The sequence below is a fragment of the Mobula birostris genome, chromosome X (genome assembly GCF_030028105.1).
Source record: "Mobula birostris isolate sMobBir1 chromosome X, sMobBir1.hap1, whole genome shotgun sequence".
In the NCBI taxonomy this organism is placed as follows: Eukaryota; Metazoa; Chordata; class Chondrichthyes; order Myliobatiformes; family Myliobatidae; genus Mobula; species Mobula birostris.
Window position 1 is genome coordinate 9,254,293 of NC_092402.1, and position 15,312 is coordinate 9,269,604.

Below are 15,312 nucleotides of genomic sequence, written 5' to 3' on the forward strand. Positions count from 1 at the left end.
CCCCTGTACTCACTGTGATAGAACAGTTCCCCTGTCCTCACTGCGATAGATCAGTTCCCCCGTCCACACTGTGATAGAACAGTTCCCCTATCCTCACTGTGACAGAACAGTTCCCCGGTCCACACTGCGATAGAACAGTTCCCCGTCCTCACTGTGACAGAACCGTTCTATTGCCCTCACTGTGATAGAACAGTTCCCCTGTCCACACTGTGATAGAATAGTTCCCCCGTCCTCATTGTGACAGACCAGTTCCCTTGTCCACACTGTGAAAGAACAGTTCACCCGTCCTGACTGTGATGGAAACGTTCCCCTGTCCTCACTGTAATAGAACTGTTCCCCCTGTCCTCACTGTGATTGAACCGTTCCCCCGTCCTCACTGTGGAAGAACAGTTCCCCCGTCCTCACTGTGATAGAACAGTTCCCCTGTCCTCACTGTGATAGAACAGTTCCCCCGTCATCTCTGTGACAGAACATTTCCCCCGTCCTCACTGAGTTTGAAACGTTCCCCCGTCCTCACTGTGATAGAACAGTTCCCCTGGTCCTCACTGTGATAGAACAGTTCCCCGGTCATCACTGTGATAGAACAGTTCCCCTCTCCACACTGTGATAGAATACTTCCCCTGTCCACACTGTGATAGAACTGTTCCCCCGTCCTCACTGTGATAGAACAGTTCCCCTGTCCTCACTGTGATAGGCGGAACAGTTCTACCAAAGTGAGGACGGGGGAACAGTTCAATCACCGTGAGGACAGTTCCCCCGTCCTCACTGTGATAGAAATGTTTCCCCTGTCCTCACTGTGATAGAACAGTTCCCCTGTCCTGACAGTGACAGAACAGTTCCCCCAGTTTCACTGTGATAGAACAGTTCCCCGTCCTCACTGTGATAGAACAGTTCCCCTGTCCTCACTGTGATAGAACAGCTCCCCCGTCCTCACTGTGATAGAACAGTTCCCCTGTCCTCACTGTGATAGAACAGTTCCCCGACCTCACTGTGATAGAACAGTTCCCCGTCCTCACTGTGATAGAACAGATCCCCTGTCCTCACTGTGATAGAACAGTTCCCCGTCCTCACTGTGATAGAACAGTTCCCCCGTCCACACTGTGATAGAACAGTTCCCCGTCCTCACTGTGATAGAACAGTTCTATTGTCCTCACTGTGATAGAACAGTTCCTCCATCCTCACTGTGTTAGTACAGTTCCCCTGTACTCACTGTGATAGAAGCACTGCCCCGTCCTCACTGTGACAGAACAGTTCCGTTGTCCTCACTGTGATAGAACATTTCCACTGTTGTCACTGTGTTAGAACAGTTCCCCCGTCCTCACTGTGAAAGAACAGTTCCCTCTTTCTAACTGTGATAGAACAGATCCCTTGTCCACACTGTGACAGAACAGTTCCCCTGTCCTCTCTGTGATAGAACAGTTCCCCTGTCCTCACTGTGATACAAAAGTCCCCCTGTCCTCACTGTGATAGAACAGTTCCCCCGTCCTCACTGTGATTGAACATTTCCCCTGTCCACGCTGTGAGAGAACAGTTCCCCTGTCCAGACTCTGATAGAACAGTTCCCCTGTTGTCACTGTGATAGAACAGTTCCCCCGTCCTCACTGTGGAAGAACAGTTCCCCTGTCCACACTGTGACAGAACAGTTCCCCTGTCCTCACTGTGATTGAACAGTTTCCCCATCCTCATTGTGATAGAACAGTTCCCCTGTCCTCATTGTGATAGATCAGTTCCCCCGTCCACACTGTGATGGAACAGTTCCCCCGTCCTCATTGTGACAGGACAGTTCCCCTGTCCTCACTGTGATAGAACAGTTCCTCCGTCCTCACTGTCAAAGAACATTTCCCTCTGTCCTCACTGTGGAAGAGCAGTTCTCCTGTCCTCACTGTGATAGAACAGTTCCCCTGTCCTAACTGTGAGAGAACAGTTCCCCTGTCCTCACTGTGATTGAACAGTTTCCCCATCCTCATTGTGATAGAACAGTTCCCCTGTCCACACTGTGATAGAACAGTTCCCCCGTCCTCATTGTAATACAGCAGTTCCCCTGTTCTCACTGTGATAGAACAGTTCCCCGGTCCACACTGCGATAGAACAGTTCCCCCGTCCTCACTGTGACAGAACCGTTCTATTGCCCTCACTGTGATAGAACAGTTCCCCCCTCCTCACTGTGGAGGAACAGTTCCCCTGTCCACACTGAGACAGAACAGTTCCCCCGTCCTCACTCTTATAGGAATGTTCCCCGTCCTCACTGTGATAGAACAGTTCCCCCTGTCCTCACTGTGATAGAGCAGTTCCCCGTCCTCACTGTGACAGAGCGGTTCCCCTGTCCTCACTGTGATAGAACAGTTCATCTGTCCTCACTGTGATAGAACAGTTCTGCTGTCCTAGCTGTGAAAGAACAGTTCCCCCGTCCTAAATGTGATAGAACAGATCCCCGGCCTCACTGTGATAGGACAGTTCCGCCGTCATCTCTGTGACAGAACATTTCCCCCGTCCTCACTGAGTTTGAAACGTTCCCCTGTCCTCACTGTGATAGAACAGTTCCCCCGGTCATCACTGTGATAGAACAGTTCCCCTGTCCACACTGTGATAGAACAGTTCCCCGTCCTCACTGTAACAGAACAGTTCCCCGTCCTCTCTGTGACAGAACAGTTCCCCAGTCATCACTGTGATAGAACAGTTTACCCGTCCTCACTGTGATAGAATACTTCCCCTGTCCACACTGTGATAGAACTGTTCCCCTGTCCTCACTGTGATAGGCGGAACAGTTCTATCAAAGTGAGGACGGGGGAACAGTTCAATTACCGTGAGGACAGTTCCCCCGTCCTCACTCTGATAGAAATGTTTCCCCTGTCCTCACTGTGATAGAACAGATCCTCTGTCCTCACTGTGATAGCACAGTTCCCCTGTCCTGACAGTGACAGAACAGTTCCCCCAATTTCACTGTGATAGAACAGTTCCCCGTCCTCACTGTGATAGAACAGTTCCCCTGTCCTAACTGTGATAGAACAGTTCCCCTGTCCACACTGTGATAGAACAGTTCCCCGTCCTCTCTGTGACAGAACAGTTCCCCAGTCATCACTGTGATAGAACAGTTCCCCTATCCACACTGTGATTGAATAGTTCCCCTGTCCACACTGTGATAGAACAGTTCCCCCGTCCTCACTCTGATAGAAATGTTTCCCCTGTCCTCACTGTGATAGAACAGATCCTCTGTCCTCACTGTGATAGCACAGTTCCCCTGTCCTGACAGTGACAGAACAGTTCCCCCAGTTTCACTGTGATAGAACAGTTCCCCCGACCTCACTGTGATAGAACAGTTCCCCGTCCTCACTGTGATTGAACAGTTCCCCTGTCCTCACTGTGATAGAACAGTTCCCCCGTCCTCACTCTGATAGAAATGTTTCCCCTGTCCTCACTGTGATAGAACAGATCCTCTGTCCTCACTGTGATAGCACAGTTCCCCTGTCCTGACAGTGACAGAACAGTTCCCCCAGTTTCACTGTGATAGAACAGTTCCCCCGACCTCACTGTGATAGAACAGTTCCCCGTCCTCACTGTGATTGAACAGTTCCCCTGTCCTCACTGTGACAGAACAGTTCTATTGTCCTCACTGTGATAGAACAGTTCCTCCATCCTCACTGTGTTATTACAGTTCCCCTGTACTCACTGTGATAGAAGCACTGCCCCGTCCTCACTGTGACAGAACAGTTCCGTTGTCCTCACTGTGATAGAACATTTCCACTGTTGTCACTGTGTTAGAACAGTTCCCCTGTACTCACTGTGAAAGAACAGTTCCCTCTTTCTAACTGTGATAGAACAGATCCCTTGTCCTCACTGTCACAGAAGAGATCCCCGGTCTCACTGTGACAGAACGGTTCCCCCGTCCTCACTTTGATAGAACATTTCCCCCGTCCTCACTGTGATTGAACAGTTCCCCTGTCCACGCTGTGATAGAACAGTTCTCCTGTCCACACTGTGATAGAACAGTTCCCCCGTCCTCATTGTGACAGAACAGTTCCCTTGTCCATACTGTGAAAGGTCCTCACTGTGATTGAAACGTTCCCCGGTCATCACTGAGATATAACAGTTCCCCTCTCCACACTGTGATACAGCAGTTCCCCTGTTCTCACTGTGATCGAACAGTTCCCCTGTTCACACTGTGATGGAACAGTTCCCCAGTCCTCACTGTGACAGAACAGTTCTATTGCCCTCACTGTGATAGAACCGTTCTCCCCCCCTCACTGTTGAAGAACAGTTCCCCTGTCCTCACTGTGACAGAACAGATCCCCCGTCCTCACTGTGATAGAACAGTTCCCCCGTCCTCACTGTGACAAAGCAGTTCCCCTGTCCTCACTGTGATAGAACAGTTCCTCTGTTGTCACTGTGATAGAACAGTTCCCCCGTCCTCACTGTGGAAGAACAGTTCCCCTGTCCTCACTGTGATTGAACAGTTTCCCCTGTCCTCATTGTGATGGAACAGTTCCCCCGTCCTCATTGTGACAGGACAGTTCCCCTGTTCACACTGCGATGGAACAGTTCCTCCGTCCTCACTGTGAAAGAACATTTCCCTCTGTCCTCACTGTGGAAGAGCAGTTCTCCTGTCCTCACTGTGATAGAACAGTTCCCCTGTCCACACTGTGAGAGAACAGTTCCCCCGTCCTCATTGTGACAGACCAGTTCCCTTGTCCACACTGTGAAAGAACAGTTCACCCGTCCTGACTGTGATGAAAACGTTCCCCTGTCCTCACTGTAATAGAACTGTTCCCCCTGTCCTCACTGTGATAGAACAGTTCCCCCGTCCTCACTGTGCTAGAACACTTTCTCCGTCCACACTGTGACAGAACAGTTTCCCCGTCCTGACTGTTATAGAACTGTTCCCCTTGTACTCACTGTGATAGAACAGTTCCCCTGTCCTCACTGCGATAGAACAGTTCCCCTGTCCTCACTGTGATAGAACAGTTCCCCAATCCTCACTGTGACAGAACAGTTCCCCCGTCCTCACTGCGATAGAACAGTTCCCCGTCCTCACTGTGACAGAACCGTTCTATTGCCCTCACTGTGATAGAACAGTTCCCCTGTCCACACTGTGATAGAATAGTTCCCCCGTCCTCATTGTGACAGACCAGATCCCTTGTCCACACTGTGATTGAACAGTTCCACCGTCCTCACTGTGATGGAACAGTTCCCGTCCTTACTGTGATAGAACATTTCCCCCGTCATCTCTGTGACAGAACATTTCCCCCGTCCTCACTGAGTTTGAAACCTTCCCCCGTCCTCACTGTGATAGAACAGTTCCCCTGGTCCTCACTGTGATAGAACAGTTCCCCGGTCATCACTGTGATAGAACAGTTCCCCTGTCCTCACTGTGATAGGCGGAACAGTTCTACCAAAGTGAGGACGGGGGAACAGTTCAATCACCATGAGGACAGTTCCTCCGTCCTCACTGTGATAGAAATGTTTCCCCTGTCCTCACTGTGATAGAACAGATCCTCTGTCCTCACTGTGATAGCACAGTTCCCCTGTCCTGACAGTGACAGAACAGTTCCCCCAGTTTCACTGTGATAGAACAGTTCCCCGTCCTCACTGTGATAGAACAGTTCCCCTGTCCTCACTGTGATAGAACAGCTCCCCCGTCCTCACTGTGATAGAACAGTTCCCCTGTCCTCACTGTGATAGAACAGTTCCCCGTCCTCACTGTGATAGAACAGTTCCCCGACCTCACTGTGATAGAACAGTTCCCCGTCCTCACTGTGATAGAACAGATCCCCTGTCCTCACTGTGATAGAACAGTTCCCCGTCCTCACTGTGATAGAACAGTTCCCCGGTCCACACTGTGATAGAACAGTTCCCCGTCCTCACTGTGATAGAACAGTTCCCCGGTCCACACTGTGATAGAACAGATCCCCTGTCCTCACTGTGATAGAACAGTTCCCCTGTCCTCACTGTGATAGAACAGTTCTATTGTCCTCACTGTGATAGAACAGTTCCTCCATCCTCACTGTGTTAGTACAGTTCCCCTGTACTCACTGTGATAGAAGCACTGCCCCGTCCTCACTGTGACAGAACAGTTCCGTTGTCCTCACTGTGATAGAACATTTCCACTGTTGTCACTGTGTTAGAACAGTTCCCCCGTCCTCACTGTGAAAGAACAGTTCCCTCTTTCTAACTGTGATAGAACAGATCCCTTGTCCACACTGTGACAGAACAGTTCCCCTGTCCTCTCTGTGATAGAACTGTTCCCCTGTCCTCACTGTGATACAAAAGTCCCCCTGTCCTCACTGTGATAGAACAGTTCCCCTGTCCTCACTGTCACAGAACAGATCCCCGGTCTCACTGTGACAGAACGGTTCCCCCGTCCTCACTTTGATAGAACATTTCCCCCGTCCTCACTGTGATTGAACATTTCCCCTGTCCACGCTGTGAGAGAACAGTTGCCCTGTCCTGACTCTGATAGAACAGTTCCCCTGTTGTCACTGTGATAGAACAGTTCCCCCGTCCTCACTGTGGAAGAACGGTTCCCCTGTCCACACTGTGACAGAACAGTTCCCCTGTCCTCACTGTGATTGAACAGTTTCCCCATCCTCATTGTGATAGAACAGTTCCCCTGTCCTCATTGTGAAAGATCAGTTCCCCCGTCCACACTGTGATGGAACAGTTCCCCCGTCCTCATTGTGACAGGACAGTTCCCCTGTCCACACTGTGAGAGAACAGTTCCCCCATCCTCACTGTGATAGAACAGTTCCCCTGTCCACACTGTGATAGAACAGTTCCCCCGTCCTCATTGTAATACAGCATTTCCCCTGTTCTCACTGTGATAGAACAGTTCCCCGGTCCACACTGCGATAGAACAGTTCCCCTGTCCTCACTGTGACAGAACCGTTCTATTGCCCTCACTGTGATAGAACAGTTCCCCCCTCCTCACTGTGGAAGAACAGTTCCCCTGTCCACACTGAGACAGAACAGTTCCCCCGTCCTCACTCTTATAGGAATGTTCCCCGTCCTCACTGTGATAGAACAGTTCCCCCTGTCCTCACTGTGATAGAGCAGTTCCCCGTCCTCACTGTGACAGAGCGGTTCCCCTGTCCTCACTGTGATAGAACAGTTCATCTGTCCTCACTGTGATAGAACAGTTCTGCTGTCCTAGCTGTGAAAGAACAGTTCCCCCATCCTAAATGTGATAGAACAGATCCCCGGCCTCACTGTGATAGGACAGTTCCCCCGTCCTCTCTGTGATAGAACAGTTCCCCCGTCCACACTGTGCTAGAACAGTTCCCCCGTCATCTCTGTGACAGAACATTTCCCCCGTCCTCACTGAGTTTGAAACGTTCCCCTGTCCTCACTGTGATAGAACAGTTCCCCCGGTCATCACTGTGATAGAACAGTTCCCCTGTCCACACTGTGATAGAACAGTTCCCCGTCCTCACTGTAACAGAACAGTTCCCCGTCCTCTCTGTGACAGAACAGTTCCCCAGTCATCACTGTGATAGAACAGTTTACCCGTCCTCACTGTGATAGAATACTTCCCCTGTCCACACTGTGATAGAACAGTTCCCCGTCCTCACTGTGATAGAACAGTTCCCCGTCCTCACTGTGATAGAACAGTTCCCCTGTCCTCACTGTGACAGAACAGATCCCCTGTCCTCACTGTTATAGAACAGTTCCCCGTGCTCACTGTGATAGAACAGTTTCCCCGTCCTCACTGAGATTGAAACGTTCCCCCGTCCTAACTGTGATAGAACTGTTCCCCCTGTCCTCACTGTGATAGAACAGATCCTCTGTCCTCACTGTGATAGCACAGTTCCCCTGTCCTGACAGTGACAGAACAGTTCCCCCAGTTTGACTGTGATAGAACAGTTCCCCGTCCTCACTGTGATAGCACAGTTCCCCTGTCCTGACAGTGACAGAACAGTTCCCCCAGTTTCACTGTGATAGCACAGTTCCCATGTCCACACTGTGATAGAACAGTTCCCCGTCCTCACTGTGATAGAACAGTTCCCCTGTCCTCTCTGTGATAGAACAGTTCCCCTGTCCTCACTGTGATAGAACAGTTCTATTGTCCTCACTGTGATAGAACAGTTCCTCCATCCTCACTGTGTTAGTACAGTTCCCCTGTACTCACTGTGATAGAAGCACTGCCCCGTCCTCACTGTGACAGAACAGTTCCGTTGTCCTCACTGTGATGGAACATTTCCACTGTTGTCACTGTGTTAGAACAGTTCCCCTGTACTCACTGTGAAAGAACAGTTCCCTCTTTCTAACTGTGATAGAACAGATCCCTTGTCCACACTGTGACAGAACAGTTCCCCTGTCCTTTCTGTGACAGAACAGATCCCCGGTCTCACTGTGACAGAACGGTTCCCCCGTCCTCACTTTGATAGAACATTTCCCCCGTCCTCACTGTGATTGAACAGTTCCCCTGTCCACGCTGTGATAGAACAGTTCTCCTGTCCACACTGTGATAGAACAGTTCCCCCGTCCTCATTGTGACAGAACAGTTCCCTTGTCCATACTGTGAAAGGTCCTCACTGTGATTGAAACTTTCCCCGGTCATCACAGAGATATAACTGTTCCCCTCTCCACACTGTGATACAGCAGTTCCCCTTTTCTCACTGTGATCGAACAGTTCCCCTGTTCTCACTGTGATAGAACAGTTCCCCTGCCCTCTCTGTGATAGAACAGTTCCCCCGTCCTCACTGTTATAGAACAGTTCCCCTGTCCTCACTGCGATAGAACAGTTCCCCCGGTCTCACTGTGATGGAACAGTTCCCTTGGCCAAACTGTGATGGAACAGTTCCCCCGTCCTCACTGTGATAGAACAGTTCCCCCGTCCCCACTGTGATAGAACATTTCCCCCATCCTCACTGTGATAGAACAGTTCCCCGGTCCTCACTGTTATAGAACAGTTCCCCCGTCCTCACTGTTATAGAACTGATCCCCCTGTCCTCACTGTGATAGAACAGTTCCTCCGTCCTTATTGTGATGGAACTGATCCCCCTGTCCTCACTCTGACAGAAGTGATCCCCCTGTCCTCACTGTGATAGAACTCATCCCCCTGTCCTCACTGTGATAGAACAGTTCCCCTGTCCTCACTGTGATAGAACAGTTCCCCCTGTCCTCACTGTGATAGAACAGTTTCCCGTCCTCACTGTGATAGAACTGTTCCCCCCGTCCTCTCTGTGATAGAACAGCTCCCCCGTCCCCACTGTGATAGAACATTTCCCCCATCCTCATTGTGATAGAACAGTTCCCCTGTCTTCACTGTGATAGAACAGTTCCCCCGTCCTCACTGTTATAGAACTGATCCCCCTGTCCTCACTGTGATAGAACAGTTCCCCCGTCCTCATTGTGATGGAACTGATCCCCCTGTCCTCACTCTGATAGAAGTGATCCCCCTGTCCTCACTGTGATAGAACAGTTCCCCTGTCCTCACTGTGATAGAACAGTTCCCCTGTCCTCACTGTGATAGAACAGTTCCCCTGTCCTCACTGTGATAGAACAGTTTCCCGTCCTCACTGTGATAGAACTGTTCCCCCCGTCCTCTCTGTGACAGAACAGTTTCCCCGTCCTCTCTTTGACTGAACAGTTCCCTCGTCCTCACTGTTGTAGAACAGTTCCCCTGTCCTAACTGTGATAGAACAGTTCTTAAGTCCTCACTGTCAAAATCAGTTCCCTCGTCCTCACTGTGACTGAACAGTTCCCCCGTCCTCACTGTGACAGAACAGTTCCCCTGTCCTCACTGTGCTAGAACAATTCCCCTGTACTCACTGTGACAGAACAGTTCAGCTATCCTCAATGTGTTAGAACAGTTCCCCCGTCCTCACTGTGACAGAACAGTTCCCCTGTCTTTTCTGTGACAGAACAGTTGCCCCGTCCTAACTGTGATAGAACAGTTCCCCTGTCCTCACTGTCAGAACAGATGCCCTGTCCTCTCTGTGATAGAACAGTTCCCCTGTCCTCATTGTTATAGAACTGATCCCCCTGTACTCACTGTGATAGAACAGTTCCCCCGTCCTCATTGTGATGGAACTCATCCCCCGTCCTCACTCTGATAGAACAGTTCCCCTGTCCTCACTGTGATAGAACAGTTCCCCTGTCCTCACTGTGATAGAACATTTTCCCGTCCTCACTGTGATAGAACTGTTCCCCCCGTCCTCTCCGTGACAGAACAGTTTCCCCGTCCTCTCTTTGACAGAACAGTTCCCTCGTCCTCACTGTTATAGAACAGTTCCGCTGTCCTAACTGTGATAGAACAGTTCCCCCGTCCTCACTGTGACAGAACAGTTCCCCTGTCCTCACTGTGCTAGAGCAATTCCCCTGTACTCACTGTGACAGAACAGTTCAGCTATCCTCAATGTGTTAGAACAGTTTCCCCGTCCTCACTGTGCAGAACAGTTCCCTTGTCCTCACTGTGTTAGAACAGATCCCCCGTCCTCACTGTGATTGAACAGTTCCCCTGTCCTCACTGTGATAGAACAGTTCCGCTGTCCTCACTGCAATAGAACAGTTCCCCTGTCCTCACTGTGATAGAACAGTTCCCCTGTCCTCTCTGTGATAGAACAGTTCCCCCGTCCTCACTGTGATAGAACAGTTCCCCGGTCCTCACTGTTATAGAACAGTTCCCCCATCCTCACTGTTATAGAACTGATCCCCCTGTCCTCACTGTGATAGAACAGTTCCCCCGTCCTCACTGTGATAGAACAGTTCCCCAGTCCTCGCTGTGATAGAACAGTTCCCCTGTCCTCACTGTGATAGAACAGATCCCCTGTACTCACTGTGACAGAACAGTTCCCCCGTCCTCACTGTGATGGAACAGTTCCCCAGTCCTCGCTGCGATAGAACAGTTCCCCTGTCCTCACTGTGATAGAACAGATCCCCTGTACTCACTGTGACAGAACAGTTCCCCCGTCCTCACTGTGATAGAACAGTTCCCCTGTCCTGACAGTGACAGAACAGTTCCCCCGGTCTCACTGTGATAGAACAGTACCCTTGGCCAAACTGAGATAGAACAGTTCCCCCATCCTCACTGTGATAGAACAGTTCCCCCGTCCCCACTGTGATAGAACACTTCCCCTGTCCTCACTGTGATAGAACAGTTCCCCCGTCCTCACTGTGACAGAACAGTTCCCCTGTACTCACTGTGATAGAACAGTTCCCCGTCCTCACTGTGATAGAACTGTTCCCCCCGTCCTCTCTGTGACAGAACATTTCCCCCATCCTCACTGTGATAGAACAGTTCCCCTGTCCTCACTGTGACAGAACAGTTCCCCCGTCCTCACTGCGATAGAACAGTTCCCCTGTCCTCTCTGTGATAGAACAGTTCCCCCGTCCTCACTGTGATAGAACAGTTCCCCCGTCCTCTCTGTGACAGAACAGTTCCCCCGTTCTCACTGTGATAGAACAGTTCCCCCGTTCTCACTGTGATAGAACAGTTCCCCTGTCCCCACTGTGATAGAACAGTTCCCCCGTCCTCTCTGTGATAGAACAGTTCCCCTGTCCTCACTGTTATAGAACTGATACCCCTGTCCTCACTGTGATAGAACAGTTGCCCCGTCCTCACTGTGACAGAACAGTTCCCCTGTCTTCACTGTGATAGAACAGTTCCCCCGTCCTCTCTGTGATAGAACAGTTCCCCTGTCCTCACTGTGACAGAACAGTTCCCCCGTCCTCACTGCGATAGAACAGTTCCCCCGTCCTCACTGTGATAGAACAGTTCCCCTGTCCTCTCTGTGATAGAACAGTTCCCCCGTCCTCACTGTGATAGAACAGTTCCCCGGGTCTCACTGTAATGGAACAGTTCCCCCGTCCCCACTGTGATGGAACATTTCCCCCATCCTCACTGTGATAGAACAGTTCCCCTGTCCTCACTGTTATAGAACTGATCCCCCTGTACTCACTGTGATAGAACAGTTCCCCCGTCCTCACTGTTATAGAACAGTTCCCCCGTCCTCACTGTGATAGAACAGTTCCCCTGTCCTCACTGTTATAGAACAGTTCCCCCGTCCTCACTGTTATAGAACAGTTCCGCTGTCCTAACTGTGATAGAACAGTTCCCCCGTCCTCACTGTGACTGAACAGTTCCCCTGTCCTCACTGTGCTAGAGCAATTCCCCTGTACTCACTGTGACAGAACAGTTCAGCTATCCTCAATGTGTTAGAACAGTTTCCCCGTCCTCACTGTGCAGAACAGTTCCCTTGTCCTCACTGTGTTAGAACAGTTCCCCTGTACTCACTGTGATAGAACAGTACCCTCTTTCTAATTGTCATAGGACAGATCCCTTGTCCTCACTGTGACAGAACAGTTCCCCTGTCCTCACTGTGATAGAACAGTTCCCCCGTCCTCACTGTGATAGAACAGTTCCGCTGTCCTCACTGCAATAGAACAGTTCCCCCGTCCTCACTGTGATAGAACAGTTCCCCTGTCCTCACTGTGATAGAACAGTTCCCCTGTCCTCTCTGTGATAGAACAGTTCCCCCGTCCTCACTGTGATAGAACAGCTCCCCTGTCCTCACTGCGATAGAACAGTTCCCCCGGTCTCACTGTGATGGAACAGTTCCCTTGGCCAAACCATGATGGAACAGTTCCCCCGTCCTCACTGTGATAGAACAGTTCCCCCGTCCCCACTGTGATAGAACATTTCCCCCATCCTCACTGTGATAGAACAGTTCCCCGGTCCTCACTGTTATAGAACAGTTCCCCCGTCCTCACTGTTATAGAACTGATCCCCCTGTCCTCACTGTGATAGAACAGTTCCCCCGTCCTTATTGTGATGGAACTGATCCCCCTGTCCTCACTCTGACAGAAGTGATCCCCCTGTCCTCACTGTGATAGAACTCATCCCCCTGTCCTCACTGTGATAGAACAGTTCCCCTGTCCTCACTGTGATAGAACAGTTCCCCCTGTCCTCACTGTGATAGAACAGTTTCCCGTCCTCACCGTGATAGAACTGTTCCCCCCGTCCTCTCTTTGACTGAACAGTTCCCTCGTCCTCACTGTTATAGAACAGTTCCCCTGTCCTCACTGTGATAGAACAGTTCCCCCGTCCTCACTGTGATAGAACAGTTCCCCAGTCCTCGCTGTGATAGAACAGTTCCCCTGTCCTCACTGTGATAGAACAGATCCCCTGTACTCACTGTGACAGAACAGTTCCCCCGTCCTCACTGTGATGGCACAGTTCCCCAGTCCTCGCTGTGATAGAACAGTTCCCCTGTCCTCACTGTGATAGAACAGATCCCCTGTACTCACTGTGACAGAACAGTTCCCCCGTCCTCACTGTGATAGAACAGTTCCCCTGTCCTGACAGTGACAGAACAGTTCCCCCGGTCTCACTGTGATAGAACAGTACCCTTGGCCAAACTGAGATAGAACAGTTCCCCCATCCTCACTGTGATAGAACAGTTCCCCCGTCCCCACTGTGATAGAACACTTCCCCTGTCCTCACTGTGATAGAACAGTTCCCCCGTCCTCACTGTGACAGAACAGTTCCCCTGTACTCACTGTGATAGAACAGTTCCCCGTCCTCACTGTGATAGAACTGTTCCCCCCGTCCTCTCTGTGACAGAACATTTCCCCCATCCTCACTGTGATAGAACAGTTCCCCTGTCCTCACTGTGACAGAACAGTTCCCCCGTCCTCACTGCGATAGAACAGTTCCCCTGTCCTCTCTGTGATAGAACAGTTCCCCCGTCCTCACTGTGATAGAACAGTTCCCCCGTCCTCTCTGTGACAGAACAGTTCCCCCGTTCTCACTGTGATAGAACAGTTCCCCCGTTCTCACTGTGATAGAACAGTTCCCCTGTCCCCACTGTGATAGAACAGTTCCCCCGTCCTCTCTGTGATAGAACAGTTCCCCTGTCCTCACTGTTATAGAACTGATACCCCTGTCCTCACTGTGATAGAACAGTTGCCCCGTCCTCACTGTGACAGAACAGTTCCCCTGTCTTCACTGTGATAGAACAGCTCCCCCGTCCTCTCTGTGATAGAACAGTTCCCCTGTCCTCACTGTGACAGAACAGTTCCCCCGTCCTCACTGCGATAGAACAGTTCCCCCGTCCTCACTGTGATAGAACAGTTCCCCTGTCCTCTCTGTGATAAAACAGTTCCCCCGTCCTCACTGTGATAGAACAGTTCCCCGGGTCTCACTGTAATGGAACAGTTCCCCCGTCCCCACTGTGATGGAACATTTCCCCCATCCTCACTGTGATAGAACAGTTCCCCTGTCCTCACTGTTATAGAACTGATCCCCCTGTACTCACTGTGATAGAACAGTTCCCCCGTCCTCACTGTTATAGAACAGTTCCCCCGTCCTCACTGTGATAGAACAGTTCCCCTGTCCTCACTGTTATAGAACAGTTCCCCCGTCCTCACTGTTATAGAACAGTTCCGCTGTCCTAACTGTGATAGAACAGTTCCCCCGTCCTCACTGTGACTGAACAGTTCCCCTGTCCTCACTGTGCTAGATCAATTCCCCTGTACTCACTGTGACAGAACAGTTCAGCTATCCTCAATGTGTTAGAACAGTTTCCCCGTCCTCACTGTGCAGAACAGTTCCCTTGTCCTCACTGTGTTAGAACAGTTCCCCTGTACTCACTGTGATAGAACAGTACCCTCTTTCTAATTGTCATAGGACAGATCCCTTGTCCTCACTGTGACAGAACAGTTCCCCTGTCCTCACTGTGATAGAACAGTTCCCCCGTCCTCACTGTGATAGAACAGTTCCGCTGTCCTCACTGCAATAGAACAGTTCCCCCGTCCTCACTGTGATAGAACAGTTCCCCTGTCCTCACTGTGATAGAACAGTTCCCCTGTCCTCTCTGTGATAGAACAGTTCCCCCGTCCTCACTGTGATAGAACAGCTCCCCTGTCCTCACTGCGATAGAACAGTTCCCCCGGTCTCACTGTGATGGAACAGTTCCCTTGGCCAAACCATGATGGAACAGTTCCCCCGTCCTCACTGTGATAGAACAGTTCCCCCGTCCCCACTGTGATAGAACATTTCCCCCATCCTCACTGTGATAGAACAGTTCCCCGGTCCTCACTGTTATAGAACAGTTCCCCCGTCCTCACTGTTATAGAACTGATCCCCCTGTCCTCACTGTGATAGAACAGTTCCCCCGTCCTTATTGTGATGGAACTGATCCCCCTGTCCTCACTCTGACAGAAGTGATCCCCCTGTCCTCACTGTGATAGAACTCATCCCCCTGTCCTCACTGTGATAGAACAGTTCCCCTGTCCTCACTGTGATAGAACAGTTCCCCCTGTCCTCACTGTGATAGAACAGTTTCCCGTCCTCACCGTGATAGAACTGTTCCCCCC